We start from the raw sequence: 15,235 nt of genomic DNA on the forward strand, positions 1-15,235 counted from the left end.
TTTCAAATTATACAGGCATTTCTGTTCATTATAGAGCTTATTCCTACTGAATCGTTAACAGGCCACAACACAATTATCGTCCAATGTAATATTGAAATGCATAGTCTTCACTTGATGCATGTTGTAGTTGCTGTTGTAGCTGCAGTCTGCAAAATGTTGAGTAGAATTCCTTAACCTGCAAAGAACATTTCTATTGAAATGGTAAAAAGCGCTAGCTCAAACATTTTATTTTGTTATTCCGAAAAGGTTTCTATGTCGCATGCAGATGTTTGAGTATGTATTAGATGCAGCTTCACTTATTCAGCAGTAGGTCAAAGGCCTGCTCAGTCAGGTATTATTAGATCACTAGACAGCTCAGAGTAGAGTATACTTCTATCTGTAGCTCCTGACCTATGTGATGGGAGATCTGCTGAACCGACGCCTCGGCTGAGTCTGTTGTGTTGGTTACAATATCCAACAGAGCTGAGTTAGTAGCCTGTGAAGAAAGACTTACAACTGCCCTGGTGCTCAAAACTGTATTCTGGGCAGAGATTGGATTGTTTTTGAGTGGTAGGTCATATGCTGGTAGCAGAGGTCCTAAAAGTTTTACAGGACAGAAAGCTGATCCAGTGGGGGTGAAATGTACTTTGTTTTTGTCAAGGCATGAAAAGAGGGGGGCTGTGACAAGCAGCCGATACGATATTCCCTCAGAGACCATACCCGTTCACATCCCTCTGGGGATTCTCGTTTGAACATGTAGCTGTTGTTTGGTTTGGGAGATGAGGCATTCTTGGGCTATGGTGAGCTACTCCCACTGTCTTTGTCACAATCATAGAGAAGATCCTCAGCTGAGCATGGACTCTCATCATGAGATTCCGGAGGACAAAAGGGGGATCTGCTTAGTGAATGGCTACTGAAACTACTACTCCGCTCTGGGAAAGGCGAGGCCCGCCGCACATATGGTGGAGCGCACCGGCCCCCACCCGCTACCCGCTCTAGCAGTTGGGGCCCGCCACCATTGAGTCACCATGATGAGGCGGGCGCGCCTCAACATAGATCGGACCCCGGGTCCCGGAGTGACCCGGAAGTGATTTAATCACTTCCGGGTCACTTTGGAACAAAGGCCAGGCTGATTAGATCTGGCCTGGCCGAGGAGGGGTTAAAAGGCCGTGGACCACGGGAGTCTGCCTCTCTGACTCCACGCACCACGGCCTGCTCCTCCAGCCTTTAGGAGGCAGTTATTCTTTTTCCCCACCCACCATCCCCTGAAGCAGATGATTGGTATTGTGTGTTATGAAGGTTTTCTCAGTTTTTGTTACTGATGTTTATAAATGACAAGAGTGTCTGATTAATACGTTTTGTTCCTTAGTTCTTTATCCCGTTTACAGGTCATCAATCAACATATTTATTGCTATACCTTGGTCAGGCGGTAAGGTCATGATTGGTGAGCAGTTAATTTAAGGTCCTTAGGGGCGGTGCCATTCTTGAATGGGGTCGCCCAAAGGGAGGGACAAGTGGTCTCTCCTAGAACTCCAGGGGCAGTTACAGCCTGTTGGCTACTTGGGTGCGGGGGAGGGGAGGGTCCTGCTTTCTCAAGGCTGGTTGGCCACCCCGCACCTTCACAATGACGCCAGTAAACGGGGCAGAGATGCAAGGCCCCCCTTTAATGGAGTTAATAGGGCGTACAAGGGTAACCGGCGGGGGGGGGAAGTACCCTCACGGTAAGTGGACCCCTGCGCATTGGCACTTGGACAGGAGGGCGTAGTTTAAGTGATTAGGATCTGACACCATGTAGTGACCTTGCAGTAGGCCCAAATAGGATATGCAGAAAAAGAAATATTGTATAATATGATTGATAGGTTAGTTTTGGATAGGAAATACCTTGTACTAGAAGTATGTTAAGGTTAGCCATCTGCTATCTGTATATATCAATTGTAATCGAATGTCACGGAACATTTTCTGCGTAATTGTGTAAATATTGTTTATTTCAATTTTTGATTTATTTGTATGTTTTAATAAATATGGCTGGTGTGTTGTAGGACCCCCCGCCTCCAAAGATATCCCTCTCAAGTCCTGGTCAATAATGTTTATTAACGGAAGGGGGGGGTACTCTGGCAGTCCCTGGCCATATGGACAGAGGGAGTCTGGGTGTCAATACTGCATGTACTGCTGCTCCGGTAGTGAGAAGTCAGAGGATCATCAGGAATGTCTCCTAACTTAGCTGCTGCTTCTTTTTCATTGCTTTCCTTAATAAAGATGGTTTCGAACTCGGGGCTTATTCCTTCGAGATTACAGGAGACTCATGATACTGTTGATTTTGGCACTGACATGTTAGATAATTGCACAGAAACCAATCTTGATGTAGAAGCCTGTGTTAAATGGACTGCTATATTGTTTCCTTGTAAAGGTGATTGGCGGTCTTTTTCTTTACTGTGACGGCTGCTTTGCTTACTGCGCTGAAGTTGATGCCTCAATTTTGCAATTTCTTTGAGTTGGTCAGCACTTCCTCAGGATGCCGACCACTGATGGGGACTTTTCTGCTCCACTCCTACCCATGTGCTGGGCGTCTGAGTAAATTCATCTACCATGCATGATGGGTTGAGTGCATAGGGGTCACGTGGCCACTGTCTTGTGAGGTATGGTCCGGTTATTGTGTTCAAAGATGAAGTTCTCCTTATAGCTTTTGAAGTTTGGATTTTATGAGCTTTTGATTGTCTACTCTGGAAACAGGAGAGCTGGTACTGTGGGTATCCGGGGACCCTCTCCTCCTACTGCTGTTCAGTGGAGACCTCCGCGTCTGACCAGGGGCCCTTCTGTCCCCTAAAAGCTCTGACCCGGTGGGGCTGCCGCTTTCTGCGCCGAGGATCAGAGGGCTGTTGCCGGGACTGAGCCGCAGCCCGGCACTGTGTTGCTGCCAACTGAGGCTGAGCAAGTCAACCTTTATCAAGGGTTTCTCTGCGATATTCTCCTAACTCTACTTACCATTGTCAGTGATTCTCTTAACTCTTTTATTTACCACCTCCAAGCAGCTAACATTCCAAACTTCCCAAAAATGTACTTGCCATGGCTCATAAACACAAAACAGAACACTACAGTCCATATAATCCACCAACATTCCGACTTCTCCCTCTTTTGTTTGCTTCTTCTGAGCACATAAGTACATGCTGTTTATTTGGGATATTTAATATTTTTGTTCAATCAAAATCATGGATTGGTATGAGTGACAATATGAGGATTAAGATGTATGATGTATGTTAATATAGCTTTAGTATATATTTTCCTAGTTTAAAGAAAGCTTTAATTTCTTAGCAGGTTAGAATGTAGCATTTAAAATGTATATTCATTCTATTGCAATGTTGTAAGAATAAATATTACTTTTCAGTGTTACGAGTTTGTGCATTGATCATCGAGGTTTTCAGCTACTGAGCTGTCTTTGATGTGTCTCGAGCATTCTAACACATGTGACTAGGTAAGGGCTAGTTATTCTTTCAAGCTTCAGCCATTTAATTAAAGCAGGTGGCCATCTTTGTATTGGGTAAAAACCACGTAGTGAGTGCTTTTAAAGAAAATGGGCCTAGCTTTGATGCATGAAATGAGCTTCTAGCTCATGTGTTTGAGTAAGAGCAAGAAGCCCTTGCAAGTTTCTTACAAAAAAAGGACCATTATCAATGAGGATGAGGAATTTGGGTCTTTATCAGATGAAGAGGATTTGTCAAACAGGGGCCCGGGATGTAAATGTAAAAGGAAATAGAGACATTTGTCGATAGAAGAGATACCAAGAGGGTCTGGATTTGGGGTCTAATGCACTCTTTAATCTAGATGCTGATAAATATTCAGGAAATACATTTGTAGAATTTGATAACATAAAGGTGATTTCTAGAGAGACTGTAAAGGGTTTTAGTCCAGAAGTTATTTGATCCTAAGAATGCAAAGCATCCTAGGAGTTCAATTGGGTGGTCATTCAAACACTTCTTTGAGTACATAAGATAGAGAATTAGGAGCGCAATGGAGAGAGATAAATGCTCTAGATCAGTTTAGAGTGACAGAGAGATTAGGAGTGCAAATCTGGACCCAGCACTAATTACGTATATGTTTAAAATAGAAAGAATTCAAATGAGCTTAGAAGCATTCTGAGGACAAGTAGTTGGGTGTTCCTGGGTCCTTTGGCACAAATATGTGATCTAGAAGAGGAGACTAATTTTAAGGGAAGCAATATGACATGAGGCTGGAACCAGAGAGCTATATGCATTCTGGGCAATGTGAATTCAGGTCTAATTTCAGAAAGGAGAAAGGCTGTCTTGATGTGAATCAGCCCTAATTCAATTGATTTAGCTAAAAAAAAAGGTCTGTTATTCGGAGAGGAGATGTTAAATTTCATTGTAAAGTATGCATCGACTTTTAGAGCTTTAGATAAAGATACAAATTTGATGAGGAAGGTATTTGAATAAAACAATTTATATGGGAGGGCCGGAAGGAGGGCGCACACTTTCAGCCATGGAAATTTTACAGTCCAGTACAACCAATGAAGAGGAAATTACAAAGGCTATCAGTCTTGAGGAGGATTTTTGTTCCAGAGAGGCACATGCTGAGTATAAGGACTATTTTTCGGCTCAAATCTTGACAAGGTTAGAGGCAGGTTGAGACATTTCACGAAGAAATGGAAAAACAATAACTCACGATCCATGGGTGTTAGCAGCAATATGAGGTTATGCAATAGAATTCAATGAGGCTCCAATTCAGGAATCAAAATCAAGGGAATTGGATTTCAACCTCGATCAGAGGAAAATAATATAAAAGGTGAATCAACAATTGTTTGACAATGAGGCCATTGTAAAGAAAACAGAGGTGCGGAAAGGTTTGTAAGTACTTTATTTTTAGTACAAAATAAGGACCTCAGATGGAGACTAGTGTCACCTCTAATGTCTTTAAAACATGTATCCTATCAACACTTCAATATGGCTGGTCTACATATGCTGAGGGATATTCTGTAGGAGTTTGGTTGGATGGTAAAGTTAGATCTGAAAGATGCTTATTTTTCAATTCCAATTTGGACTAGGTGGAAAACTCCGCTCTGCAGTCCATGCTCCACTTGAATCCCGAGTTCAGTAAAACTCTGCAACTGCCAGTGGAGTGGAGCTGTCTGGCACCCTCACCCATTGTGCCAGATGGAAACAGCCATGCTAACATTTGCCCCAATTAAAGTCAGGATCTGACTAAAAGAAGTTGGGACATTCTCTAACAGTGAATCTTATTGGCTACATACCTGCAGTCAAAAACGAAAATGTCACAAATAGAAACCACACTGACAATATCGGAGTAATGGGATGCACAGTGCAATGGAAGGGAGGGAGAGGGAACGAATGTCAGGATCAGACGTGGTGGGGAGAGGGGAACTGAGGATGATATGGAAGTGCTAACAACCAATAAAGGATGTGGAAACAATGTCAATTAGTTAAGGAAACATCCAAATAATAACCATGATTAAGGTAAATTGCGTCACATGACGCTTGAGAGCTTGTCAGTTATTCATTGGATGTGCACTACCCCATGGAATGTACTGCAGCATGGGATAGGGAGAGTGTAAACTGTTGATTTGCTGTGGTAGTTCCTGAAGTTGAGCACATCACCAGCAGCCCATAGCTTCAGCACGTCCTGCCTTCAGATGATGGGTGGGCTGCCAATGGGCGAGCTGTGTGACCTGATATTGATTCATTGCTGCATGACTGTCACTCTCACTGAGCTGGAAGCTGGCTAAAGGCAGCCACCTGATAGGTTTCTGTGTTGACAAGTAGGCCTCCCTATGGGGGTTCAGATTTGAAAGTCTCTATGCAGATTGTGTTTCGTTGAGCCATCCCCTATTGCAAGCCCCCCGACCAGTATCACCCATTTCACTGGCATCGTCCTCTCATCTTTCAAGCAGCGTGCTTCCAGATTGACCGCACCAGGCTGCCCTCTTCACACAGTGCCTCTTGTCTGAAATTGAATAGGACTTGGCATGACTTCTGCCTATGCTGTCTCTCCTCTTTACAATGCCTGAGCGGCCTTCAAGCCCACAAAGACCGGTATTTTCATCTGCTCATCATTGTGTACTCTGCTCTATTTGCAATACTTGGCTGGAGCAAGACTGCTAGTTTTCACAATCAACATGTTGTGTGTTTTGGTGTCACATTTTCTAAAAGGTTAAGGTTGACTCTTTCGGAAACTGTTAACTGGCATTGACTTTGGACTACTTTCTTCCTTTTCCCAGCAAGGTGGTTGGTGTACCCTTAAATATCCCCAATGGCATTTTCTGACACCTTGTCCCAGTAAAGCTTGTTGAAAGCTGTGGGATGCTCCTATAACAAGCATCTAATGTATGTCTCACTCCATGTATTAAAATATGTATTAAAGATTTATTATCGAAATGGGAAGGGTGCAAGTGTGTTTTTGTATTGGTATTGTTGTGGTAGAATCTGCTCATAGCTCATCTAGAATGTTTCAGTTTTTTCTCCAGATGCGCCCGAGGGCTGGGCCCTGTCCACACTTACAGCTTATCAGCCTGACTCGCCCGCACCTTCTTCTATCCTCTCCATGAGCCTCTATGTGAGGCTTGTGGGGGCGCAGCGTGGCAAACATCAGATTGTTAATGCAATATCTGCCTTTCATTCCTTTCGCTCACTAAAAAAAGTTACTGAATAGCCATTTCAGCAATTTTCCACAACGCTGTATTATCTGGGGTCACATTTGCAACTAGGCCTTTATGCAACAGATCAGGTCACATTTTTAACTGTTCTCATCTCTTTAAATTTTGGCACCATCAATGACAAACGGCATTCCTACAAAGCAAACTTTATCAAACACTGTTTACTAAAGCATTTTTATCTTTTAAAACAATAATCAACAACCAAACCGTTTAGAGAGGGTCCAAGGGATATTTAATTTAAAGACCCCTACCTGATTATTATCCCCAGCTACTTACATATGTATAACACAAAAAAAGGGGGGTCTACCAGCTTAGTTATGTGGCTGCACTGTCAAGCCGAGTTAACAGAATCTCGGGGTGGATAAGTCACATCAAGACAGCTTATTTCAAAACAAGGTGAACACTATAGGTATAGGAAAGACCAACACGGTACAGATCATTCATACATGGTTGACAAATCCAAACAATTAGCAAAGGGTTACCATCAAATTGATTCAATGATCTGTCCTATCATATGGCCAAACCCCGGTGCAAATCAGGCTAGTCCCCTGATCATTGGGACTTCAAGCGCCGCGTTATTAGACAGATGTTTGTTGACTGTCCTTTTTTTGCACTGTTCTATGTTTTTAATTAGGAGGTGTGGTTCGTCCGTAGAATAAAGTTAGAAATAGGAGGACACTTCATCCTATTTTAAAGTCACTATTTTTTCTGTTGCACGGTTTCTCACTTTACCATCAAAGATCATCCATCATTGTTGGTCTGTTTGTATGGGTGGACCAAATCCTTGATCAGCAACTAATGGACTGTCTTATACTGACAATGTTTTTTATACAAATGCTGCATCATGCTCATAATGTGTCCAATACTATTAATTGTGGGTTTGTGGGTTGCTCCCTTCGTAAAAGAGATAATTTGTTGTCAATGCCACAGTCATATATGGGCAGCTGCGAGGGTTGGTATCACTTGTTTCGGCTGGTGTACTTCCAATTTCACCTTTCTATTTTGGGTATGCCATCCACTGATTCTCATACTGCTCATGAATATGTATGCTTCTATCAAGGGTTTACCCCTATAATACTGGCAAGATAAGGGTCTCTGTCCCCAAAGTCATGTGTGAACACGCATTGTAAAGTGAAGAACAATGCCTAGTTTAAAATGGAAATGGCTGATTTCCAATGGTTTTAACACATTTGAGTACTTTCAATCCTTCCGAGCTTTAAATATTACCAAAGATAAACCGACAACTGTGTCAGTGGTCAATACGACAGCTAGTTTTTGTGCTCAGGCGACTGGGGAGATAAAGGTGGGGAGAGTAAATGTAATTTCACTTACAAGCTGAATACGACTAATAGTCTGCCTTTGATCCTGCACCATAATGTCTATTTTGTTTGTGGGTCACAAGCTTACGTCTAGCTCCCGAGGAGATGGTCAGGTACATGTTATCTCTCTTTTCTTCTTCCCCCGGTATATGTTGTCCCGTCTAATTATCATAAAAATCATCCGCTGCAACATAGAAGTACCTTCCAGACTCGAGTCAAAAGGGTAGTTGACACAAAGGATATAGATCAAACATACACCACTGCACAGCAATTTGGGAACATTATAAAGGGTCCACTACCTTTTTGGGGCCCCTTGGCTAATAGCCTTCAAATTCGTCAATTAACAAGAGTTGTTGAAGGAGTTATCAATACAACCGCTGGGATAGTGACAAATATCACTGCTGAGCTCCAGGCTATGAGATTAGTCACTTTACGGAACAGGATGGTTTAAGACATTATACTTGCAGATACGGGAGAGGCCAGTCACATCATTGGTAGCAGCTGTTGTATTTACATTCCTGATAATGCTCCCAATTTGTAAGCAGCTATACAAAAATTACATAGACTCTCATCTGACATACACCAGGAAACAGGTACTTGGACACTGTCGGGTGGTTTTTGAACAGACTCACATCTTGGGGTTGGAAGATTCTCACCTTCTTGGCTGTGATTGCTGGTATCTTCTTTACATGTTGCCTCTGTATACAATGAATTCCAGCTTGTTGGTCCTATTGTGTCAATATTCTCACCCCCAAACAGAAACTGCCAATTCATGATATTAGTGCTGCAATTATGATACAAAACGATTTTGATGATTTCATGCAGATTGATGAAGGCCTTTTTGAGACTACATCTTTCCTTGCAGCCTCTATTCCTGACACTGAATATATGGATTGTTCCAAATTCTGATGTTCCTTTGTCCATGAAAATGTTATATTTTCTTTGATCATTTCCTGAAAATAGTTAGCTCATGCTAAAAGGAGGGTCTGTTGTAGTGAAAATGTTTTCACTATCTTTTCTTGTGCATTATTCTATGTAAGTTAGCATTCACTGCACCATTTTATGTTTGGCCACCATTTTGAACTGTGATTGAAACTGTCTCTCTGAAAAACGGTTTCTGATGAGTTTAATTTCTCCCAGGCCTTGCTTTGCTAATGAATTCACTGTTCTTATTAGGGCATACCTTTCTCACCAGATAGAAGCCTTCTCTCACCAGTCTAGTGGCGGGCACGGACAGAGTGACCTTGGGTAAGAGATAGTGTGTGCCCGGCCTCAGAGTTGAAACCTATCCTACTGTACTTCTTTGTTTAGCTGCATCTGCCTGGAAAATTCCATTATGGGTGTTCCTTCATTGGTTGTGCATTGTACATAATGTATCTCCATGTTTGCTGATGTCGGTCCCTCTGTAGCACTCCTAAGAGACTGGGCAGACCGGTCTCCTCTCAAGTGTATATGAACAAACATATATTGGTTTATATTCTCTACTGTCTGACTGACTCTTCATTTGGTATGGAAGGCTGAAAGGTAGTCTTGAGTGACGCGGGTGACTGTAAGCGGGCCACTTCCTTCAGAGGTAAGTCATTTGGGAAAGAAGAAGGAAATTACTTTGAGAGAGCTTGCACAAGTTACTGGTCTGCTTTCATTATCCATTCAAGCTGTTTATCCTGCCCGCTTACATTACAGAGCTTTGCAACAATTTAAAGAAATCGGGTTTGCCATGAGTTGTATGATATGAAGTGGTAAGACAGAAAGGGAGGAAGGAATTAACCCAGTAGGTAGAGAATTTGAAGGCTTGGAATGGTTGCATAGTTTTTAGAACCGGCCCAGACATTATGGTTGAGTTGGATGTGAGTTCTTATGGTTGGGGCATGCGTTTAGGACAGAAAACAGGAGGGAGATGATATATATATTTTTTTATTTTTTCCAGCCACCTCACACATGGTAACCAAAAATTTCTCTTCTTGTTTGTTGATAACCTATCCAACTTGATTATGTATTTCACAGAATTAATCCAATCTCTTACAGTCGGGGGAATGCTTTTTAATGCAGTTTTTACAGATTTTTCTCTGGGACAGTAAAATTAGATTAAACATTAATTTGTTTTTATCAGAGCATAAAGATTGATACTGTTCCGGAATCGCAAAGAAGACCAACACTGGGCTTACCTGAAGTTCAAATCAGAGTATTGTAGAAATGCTATTACTAACATCTGCCCAGAAGTGTTGTAGCATTGTACAGTGATGGAACATGTGAATATCATTTACGGATAGTGAGCTATCCAGATTCAAATATATTCAAATGAAAAGTTGGCATCATGCAGCTGGAATAGACGTTGGCACCCTAAATGAGTTGGAATCTGCATTGATGAGGAAAGTGGCTAGAAAAAAAGATGTGGCAACCCTATACTGTCTCTTGATTGGTCTTTCAGCGGGTCATTTCAGACTGCCGATAGAGCTGTGGGAAAAAAAATTGCCTGCGATCCATCTAGAAGAATTATGGCAAATATCTTGTAACATTTTGTATTCCACGGTGCAGGCTGCAAATTTAAAGAGAAACCACATTTTGTGTCTCCATAGGGTTTATTGGACACCCTTAAAGCTCTCTAAATTTGGGAAGGGTGCCACTCCGAAATGCCCTAAATGCACCCAAGAAGAGGGAGATGACATTGAATGGAGATAGTGGTGCATACAAATTGATTGGAATTGACTGTATTCCTGTTTGCTCTTCACAGTTTCAAATCCAGTTACAAGGGGGCTCAGTGTTATTGAGGATGGACCACATAACTGCAGTGAGTAAAATTAGAAATTTGGGGGGAAGCAGATCAAAGGGGGAACATCCTTTACAACGCAACTTTTACCACGCAGTGCCTTTACGACGCAACTATTACAACGCAAACCATTACAACACATTGCGCTGGGGGGCGCTCTAGGATAGGGAACAGATTTAATTTACTATCCAACACCTTCCCTAGTGCCCACGGGGACTGGAGTTGGAATAGTAAATTAAACTATTCACTATCCAGCACCCTAAAGCGCTATGCATTGTAAAGGTTTGCGTTGTAATACTTGCTTTGTAAAAGCATGCGTGGTAAAAGCATGCGTTGTAATGTCAAACATCCAGATCAAAGAAACTGTCAGAAATTGCAAGAGAACTTTGGGAAATATGCCAAGAGTACAATATCCACGTAATTACACAATATCTGCTAGGAATATTTAGCTGCGGACTGGAATTCATGTAATTTAAGGGACAGCAGTGACTGTAGGTTGAGGAAGGACATTTTTCAGGCAATATACTTAAAGATGGGTCCTATTTGTTTTCTTCCAAATTGACATTCCATAAGGAGAAGTATTTCAGTTGGTGTCCAGATCAATGGGAGTGGATGCTTTCACTCAGAATTGGTTGAATTGAAAAGGTTATGCTTTCCCTCCATTTGCAATGATTCTGAGTGTTTGTTCTGGTGAGTTTTGCAGAGGATTTTGGAATGTTTAAAAGGAGATGCGCATCTTCTGGTTGAGTCGGTTATGCTCAGCCTTTTAGTGTGGAAAATTTCAAGAAGTCATGAAGATTTAAGGGCCTTTCAGGAGCGGCTTCGGAGCTTCTCAATGAATCCTAGACACCAGGAACAAAGAAAAAATACAGAGGTGCTTGGAAAGCTTGGATATGTTAGTACTTGGAAAGGGAGTTGGATCACTTGGAGGCAGATAAAGTAGAGACTGCTACTTCGTTGGCAGAATTGGTTACTAAGGGTTTCTTGTATTGAATTATAAACTGTTACAGGACTGCTATTGTGTAATGACATTCCCTATTGAATGGTTTATTCATTGGGTAGAGCCCTTTGATTTGTAAGGTGTTGAAGGGGATTCTTTTAAGTGACCTTCTAAATCAGGTTACAACATTATGTGGGATGTGAATTTGGTTTTTAATCTATTTGAGTCATGGCCAGGAAATATTGTTTTGTCATAGAGAGAGCTGTCTTGGAAACTGGTGACATTACTTTGTTTGGATTCTTTTTTTCCATTATTCAAACTTTAGACATTACTAGAAGATGTTATCAACCAGATGGGGTGTAATTTGAGATATGGAAAAGAACAAAAACTATGTCAGACTCAATTTCTATCCACTATTTGCAGATTATCCTACGTTTTTTGTGTGGTAAGTGGTGTAAAGGAGTATGAGTCAAGAATGGAAGAGTTCAGAAGTAATGGGGTGAATCAGTTGTTGATCTCATATGTATTGCCGTATAGGGCTGTTTCAGTAGCTACTACTTCTAGTTGGGTGAAGGCAGTTATGATAGTATCTGGAGTGAATGTATGTTAGCAATGGGGTCTCTAGTTGGCAGTGGTTTGCACCCTGTCCAGGTAGGGACACTCACTCTAGTCAGGGTAAGGGAGTCACACAGTTAGGATAACCCTTGTAGCTTGGCACGAGCATTCAGGCTTATTTCAGAGCAAATGTGTAAACCATTTGTACCGACACACTCCATAACACAAGGAAAACACTATTAATGGATCCCACACCAGTTTAAGCAAATAGACAGTGGTGGCACCTCCACAATGGCATAGGAGTGTTGCCCCACTATATTAGCTAAATATTGGCTGCAAATAGCCAATATTTATCTGAATAAAACATGACCAAAATGCCAAACATCCAACATAAACAAGTAAAAATATCACTTTTAAAAGATTAAAAAAGATTAAGTAGGTGTAGTAAGTCTATAGAAATCAATTAATGTGTTTGTTTTAGCACAAAGTACCTTAGATGAGTCAAAAATCAAAACACAGTGCAAGACACAGGTGCTGGTAAAGCACAGTGCTGCTTTAGTTCCTTAATGCACAACAAAGGTGATGTGTTGGTTCCTTACTGGCAGGGGAGATGATGCATCGGTTTCCAGACACGTGGCCTTGGTTTCTTACTACAGTGCAGTGTCAATAAAGAGTCGGCGCCAAGGGATGATGCATCAAAAACCCAGAAGTGCTGCGTCAATGCAGCAGCAGCGATACAGGAGCTGCATTAACTTCGCAGCCGCGAGGCAGGCGCTACGTCAATACTTTAGCTGCAATCAGGTGCTGAGTCGGTGCATGGCCCATGGACGGCAGTGACACGATGTTCAGGACTCACACTGTGGCGGTTTCTCGGATGCTCTGTGATGGCAGGCTGGGGCCTGTAGTGAAGGTAGTGGTTATTGCTTCCAGCAGGAACAACGCTTCGGTGCAAGCAGCAGCTATGTGTCAATCTTTTGAAGTGATGCATCGAGAAAACAGGTGCTGGAAGTCAATGCACGGATTTTCTCTTTAGGATCACTAGAATACACTTCCAAGGGCCCAGTAACTGGATTTGGTACCACTTGGCAAGTCAGGACTCTCAGCATAACAGCCTACGCACTAGGAGGTGAATCTTTGACAGCCCTGAGACTAACCTGGAGGCAAGTACGCAAAAGCCCTTGGAGAACCTTTGAAACAGGATGTAGAATGCAAAGTCTAATCCATATACTCCCAGGACAGAAGCAGCAAGCAGCAAACCAGCACAACAAACCACTGTGGTCTCGCCAAGCATATTACAAGTTTCCTCTCTGCCTCGGTTTTCATGCTGGTTCCACCGCCATGAAAATTGTGGTGAGAGGAAACATGCCTCACTCCCGCTTAAAAGTTGTGTAGAATAAGTGCCAGGATAGCACTAGGTAAGCTACAGAGGGGAGTGAATGAAGGGGGGATTGGCAGTCCCTGATATTATTAAGTACTATTGGGCTAACCGGGAGAATGCCATTATGGGACAGTGAACACTTGTTGAAACTGAAGACCGTCAGGAAGACTTTCGGGGAATGGGGAATGCTGGGTATTTAGAAACGAAAGGCTATATGGAGGGGTCAGAAACCGCTCACATTCACGGAACTACAAGGGAAATACGAATTGGCAGATTCGGAACAACATAAATACTTACAACTCAGACACGCACCATACCAGCATATTAGGGAGGGCGATACTCTGCCAGATTATTCCTCAATGGAAGATAGACTACTGTTGGACCTGATGAAGACCAAGGCCACCTCCCTGACCTATAAAAATTGCTCTATAACTCCCCAAATCCAATAGATCCTCTCCGGGCATCATGGGAGAAGTAAGTGGGGCTGCTTGAGGGCGATGGTTGTTGGGAGGGCTGCTCCCTGGTTCAGCGAGGCGCTGCGCTGCGCCAAGAGGGACTGCAAACGAGCAGAGAGACAATGGAGAGTGGCATATGATGACCGGATGAAAGAGGCCTATCTCATTAAGAGACGCACCTATCATAATAAAATCCGGATAGAGAAAGCCACATATTATGCAGACAGAATCCAGGGGGCAGAGAACTCTGCCAGGGAACTGTTCAGCATATATAAGTCCTTAGTCACCCCTAAAACCTCTACCCTAGATGAAGATTACTCAGTAGCAGCATGCAACCGCATCGCTAACTACTTCGGAGACAAAGTGTCTAAAATTTACTCTGCTTTTCCCGAAATCCCACCTGCAGCGGAAGAGCCTGCAGACCCAGTAGCGGAGGAAGATGATCAAAATCTGCTACTTAATTTTACCATCCCCTCACCGGAAGAGCTAGTTAAAATCTGCAGATCTGTTAAATCTGGCTCCCCCGAAATCCTGCAGCCCCAAAAAGGTTGAGTGACAGTCTGGAGACCCTTGAACCCTATATCAGGCACGTGCTAGATGTCTCCTTCCGATCCAGTTTTCTACCTGAGGATTGGAAACAGGCCGTGGTGCTTCCCCTCCGCAAGAAGCCCAACATTAGCTTTGAGAAGTTGGACAACCTACGCCCCATCTCTCTACTGCCTTATTTTTCTAAGGTAGCGGAGAAGGTGGTAAACAAACAGCTAATGAAATACGTGGAGGAAGGCAACCTTCTTCACCCCACCCAATTTGGGTTTCGACCCCGTCATTCTACGGAGTCTGCCCTTCTTAGGGCCACCGAATCCCTCAGGCAGGGTGCAGACGAGGGACAAACCATGGCTCTAATCCTATTAGACCTCAGCGCTGCGTTCGACACTGTAGCACATTCCATCTTGCTACAGTGTCTGAACAAAGGTGGGGTGAGAGGGGCAGCGTTGAAATGGATTTATTAATTTCTTACTGGCCGGGGCTTCCAAGTGAGGCAGGGTGACCACTACTCTGAGCGAATCTCTTTGGACCAGGGGGTGCCGCAGGGCTCGTCCCTGAGTCCAACACTTTTCAACCTTTATGTCGCTCCGATTGCCACCTTAGTAGAGAGTTAC

General features: G+C 42.9%; 1 pseudogene; it reads right to left on the reverse strand.

The window, feature by feature from the left end:
• Positions 1 to 337: 337 nt before the first annotated feature.
• Positions 338 to 15,235, reverse strand: part of LOC147751462 (glucocorticoid-induced transcript 1 protein-like) — an 81,733-nt pseudogene continuing 66,835 nt past the window's right edge.

This window comes from Lissotriton vulgaris, chromosome 1_1, assembly GCF_964263255.1.
Source record: "Lissotriton vulgaris chromosome 1_1, aLisVul1.2, whole genome shotgun sequence".
NCBI classification, from domain to species: domain Eukaryota; kingdom Metazoa; phylum Chordata; class Amphibia; order Caudata; family Salamandridae; genus Lissotriton; species Lissotriton vulgaris.